Source organism: Cryptomeria japonica, chromosome 11 (assembly GCF_030272615.1).
Source record: "Cryptomeria japonica chromosome 11, Sugi_1.0, whole genome shotgun sequence".
Taxonomy (NCBI): domain Eukaryota; kingdom Viridiplantae; phylum Streptophyta; class Pinopsida; order Cupressales; family Cupressaceae; genus Cryptomeria; species Cryptomeria japonica.
Genome location: NC_081415.1, coordinates 582931514 through 582936527, shown reverse-complemented (window position 1 = coordinate 582936527; position 5014 = coordinate 582931514).

Here is a 5014-nt window from a genome sequence, read left to right as displayed (position 1 = left end):
ACATTTAAACCCATGTTAATATAAAAAATACATGCTCCAAGAAAGAAGTGGTTGATTCATCAAAATAAGACCAAGGAACCAAAATGCGAGGGAGAATCCGTCGAGTATCACAATATCTTAGTATTATTTGAAATAATTTAGTTAAGTTGTCATCCTCATATGCAAGATATAGGTTTTTGCATTGAAATATTTGTAAATGAACATTAGGATCACCCCTTCCATTATATAGCTCAAATCTTGGTGCAACAAACCCAAGATGAAATAGATATGTAATAAATTCAAAAGTAAGTGGTGTGCAACATGGAGGATTATATGTGATACAATTTTTGTTATTGGGTATATCATTCGCCTGCTTTTTAAGGTTGTCCATGTCTTGCAATAGTGCATCCAAGATAAATCTAGGATAATTTTGGTGTTAGGAGCATATAAAACAATGGAATATGCTTAATGGAGATATTTAATGAAGGATGTTGTTATGGTTTTGGAATGAGGGTTCACGTTATAAGGGGGATGATGATGAGGTGAGCAGTGTTGGAATTATTTTCATTGATGTCAAAGAAATTGTTGGCAAGCATATTGTCAAAGGTGAGATGATTAATTGTCATTAATGTCAAAGTCACTATAAAAGGAAGTTGTTGTCCAAGAATGTCATCGATATTAAATGCAAAATTAGGAGAAGAGTTTATAGAAGATTTGTGATAAGAGTTCGTGGAGATGTATTGAAGTATATGTAGAAATCGAAGAAGGGTATGAAAAATCTATAGAGAAGAGTATAATTAGATTTGAAAAGGAGAACATGTTGATCTGAATGCAGTTGTCTATCATCCATTAAAGAGGACATTCTGAAGAAGACAATGACCTTGTTGCATAGAGGGTTGGTACCTTGATGAGAGATTGGTGTTTCTTACCAGGTTGGTGCTTAGTCATGGGGATTGGTGTCTCTAGTGGGTTAATGTTCATACATTATATAAGAGGGAATTTTTGTCTCATGTAGGACGGTGCCTATAAATATTGTAATAGATTTTAATATCAAGCAATATTTTGTTATGGTTTTCTCCTACAAGGGTTTCCACATAAATCTTGTGTTCTTCTTATTTGCGTGGATCTTGATTATTTTGGATGTCATTGATTTTTTTGTTGCTAAGTTTTGAAAAAGTGAAAGTTTTGTTTTATATTGATTCATCGTCCCCCCTCTCTCAGTATAAGTGTGTGCTCATCAATTTATATTAGAGTTGGTTCCTTTGAATATAGTTTAACCACTTGAAGGTTGATCTTAAGGAGCACATATGCCAAGAAGAAAAGGAAATACCAAGCAAAGTGTTGATCAACAAGCATCAAAACCGAATGTAAGTGATAACAAAGAAGCAAGCAAAAGTGATAGGGCGATAAATGGAACACACGTGGCAATAGAAATGAAAAATGATGACTTTGAAAGAGAAGGTGACTTTGTGAGTGAAAGATAAAATGCGATAGATTTAGAAGAGGAAGAGTATGACAAATGGATGTAGAAGTTGATTTGGAAGGAGAACTCGTTTATGCCCTAAATGAGATCAAGAGGCTTAGAAAGGAGAATTCAAAGCAAATAATTATGAATTCAAAAGGATAGTGAGTCTAAGGCAAAATTGTCACAAAATCTTAAAGAATAATAAAAGATGACCATAAATCTCAAAGTTCAAATTAAAGAGGCAAAAATAATAGAGGAAGAGGTATAAATCCAATTGAAAGTAAAAGAAGAAAATTGTGAGAAGCTAGAGTCTAAGATTGTTTCTTTAATAAATCAATTGGAGAAAACATTTGCTCAATTAAACAAAAACTTGAAGAATGAGAAGAGTATGGAAATGTTAGATAATATTCTCAATTCCCAAAGACTAACTTATGATGAGAGTAGTATTGGTGATGGAGAAGGCCAAAGATCAAAAACCACATAATCCTTAGAGAAGATAAATGGAAACAAGCCAAAAGTCTATACACATGCTCTTAAAAGTCCCATGAAAAAGGAAAGCAACAAGGAGGGAAATCAAGTCTTGCAAAAGATCTAGACAAGTCTAAAGGTCAACAAGGACAAAATTATAAAGTCCTTTCCTCCAAGGTAGGCACATGTGACTAGGTTCCGACACTCATTTTATGGTTATTGCTTTTTGTAGACTCCTAAAATTGTCCTTTAATTAAAAAAATATTTATTATTTATTTAATTAATTCATTATCTTCTTTCACTATTAATTAAACAAATATTTTTATTTATTTAATTAATCTAGTTAGCCTCTTCTTTCTATTTAAATAAATGTTTATTATTTATTTAATCTCACCTCCTCTCCTAAATTAACTAAATGTTTTATTTATTTAATTAATTCATTTACCTTTTTCTTCTCATCTACATGATAATACATCTCCCTGAATTACACTTTTCCACCTTAGTTGGGTGATCCACCTTTAGTGGACGTCTCACACTATCACTTTTCCACCTTAGGTGGATGGTAAGTTATCACTTTGTGTATCATGCCATAATATTAAGACACTTGTCATAATCTTATGTCTTCCTATTTTTCATCTTGGCTTATTTAACCAAGGGGTCTCCTATTTACTATAATCGATTCTATTGCATTCTTGATAACAATACAATTTATTAAGGTCACATTGATCTTCTTGTGTTGTTGCGCTTTTCATCAAGCCTCTGTATCTTGGGTGGGTACCTTCATAGCCAAATATTATAGGGGCTATAGTCTAAGATCTATCAATATCTCCTCGAAGTTACTCAACTTGACTCTAAAGAGTGTCACGTGCCTTCTTGACACTCTAATCTCATTATCTCCATGTCTCTCCTAACCACATATTGATCTCAATCTCCTATCGTAGTGGAAAGCTCTATAACCCATTGATGTGCATGCATTATTGTCTCCTCATACATAATTGTAAGCTATGTGATGTGCCCAAAGATCTAGATATGTCTCATGATAGTTAGCTAAGGTCTATAAGAGTCTTGCAATGGGCCCTCAGTCTATATAATTTAGGCCATCTCTATAATGAATTGACTAATAAAGTCGAGTCGCTCTCCTATTTGCACTACAAACTAAAACATAATAATAATTGTGAGATTATGCTTGAAGCAACCAAGATCAAAGAGATCACAAGATAGCACAATGACGAGAGAGATAAAATTTGACAAGAATAAACTATATTCCTATCAAGATGCAAAAGAGATCAACTAGATCATCAAGATTGTTACATACAATGTAGATGAGTTTGTTTATAAAGACAAGGCTAAGAGATAAGAGAGCACACAATGATGACACGTGGCTCGATGAGATGCAAGTGTAGGTAGAAGAAATAGCAAAATATTCCACATGAGGTGGATCACTCCACAATAAGTGGATATGATGGAGTAATAACAAGATCACACCATAAAAGGTGGAAATTCTCGTATATACACACTCCCAATGTATGCACATCTCCCTAAGTGTCTCGTATGCAAACTACTATATTATGCATGTACCTAAGTAAACTTAAGTAAAGTGTAATTTATCCAACATGAATAAATAATTACACCAACACCCCCCCTTAAGTGTAACTTAGGGGAGTGCACTTAAGTCTACAATGCAACTAAGCAATGCAAGATGGGTCCCAGCTACTAGGCCATGTTAGGTACCCATGTACAAATGCAAATGCAAAGAAATCTCCTATAAAGCGAGGAAAGAGAGAAAAACCCAATGGGAAAATACCCTCCCCCAAAAGAGAGATGAAAACTATATAAGAGAACTCTCATAGAAGTATGCGAAGGACAAAACCCCATGTGAGGAAAAAGTCCCCCTCATATGAGAGAAGAAGAGAAGCTAGGTAGCCCCCCCTCAATGTAGAATTTGAACCAATGATAGAAGCTTGAAGATGAATGAAGAAATTGTTCCATGAATGTCGAACAATGCTCCTCCCCTTGGGAAGAAACAAAACCAAAGGTGTATCCATAAAGTCTCCCCAATCATGAAGGGAAGATGTAGGAAAAAAACTCACGATGAATGAAGTCTCTGAAAACTGCTCAAGTGCCCCCATGTCGATGTTGAAAGTTACCCCCTCCAAAGGTGGTGAACCGCTCCACACTACTAAAAAATTAACTCCAAGATCTGGTGAAAATGACAAGTCCCAAAGACTCACATGTCTCCTCTAACAAGGATAATGAGACCTCCTCCAACTGATGTCCATAAGAATCCACAATCATGTCAACCTCAAAAGAATGACCATGTAGAGAATGAACGAGAGGGTCAGAGTGTGCCCTCACAACAATCGAAGAAGGATCATCTTCAACAAAGAGAAGATGAATATCATCAATGATGTCTCTCAAATCTGCAATGTAGGACTCCACAAACAAACCTGCAATGTCTGTCAAGTAGTCATCCCAATGAACTGAAGCTGGAAGGCAAGATATATCCTGCTGCACTAAATCACAAGAAGGAAAAACTATCACACTATTTGCATCATCAGGTTCAATAGGTGATGTGATATCAATGGGAGGAGATGAAATGCAAGGCTCAAGAACGAGGTCACATGTGAGAATCCCCAAGTTCAAGTATCCAAAGTTCTCCTCGAAATCTGAATCATCATGTGAAGAATCATCATGTGAAGTGTGATCATCATATGTAAAATTATCCTCATCAATAGGAACAAAATATGAAAAGGAGTATAACCAAGATGCATGATCCACCACCCCAGTCACAGTGATAGCTCTAGTCTCCAAGTCTCTAATGAAAACTGACTCAGGTGTGAACTCCACAATTTTCTTTGTTGCCCCATGTGTGATTTGATAGATGGAAAGAAGACTGTTTGTCAAATGGGGTACACACAACACATCATTGAAGGAGTTATCCCCAACGGCAATAGATCATTTCTCAATCGCATCCATGTATGTATGATTGCCCATCAAAATTTGTGGCATGGTGCAAGGCTCAAATACAGAAAACATAGATTGTGAAGATGCCATATGATGAGAAGCCCCTGAATCTAGAAGCCATCTCCATAAATCATGACT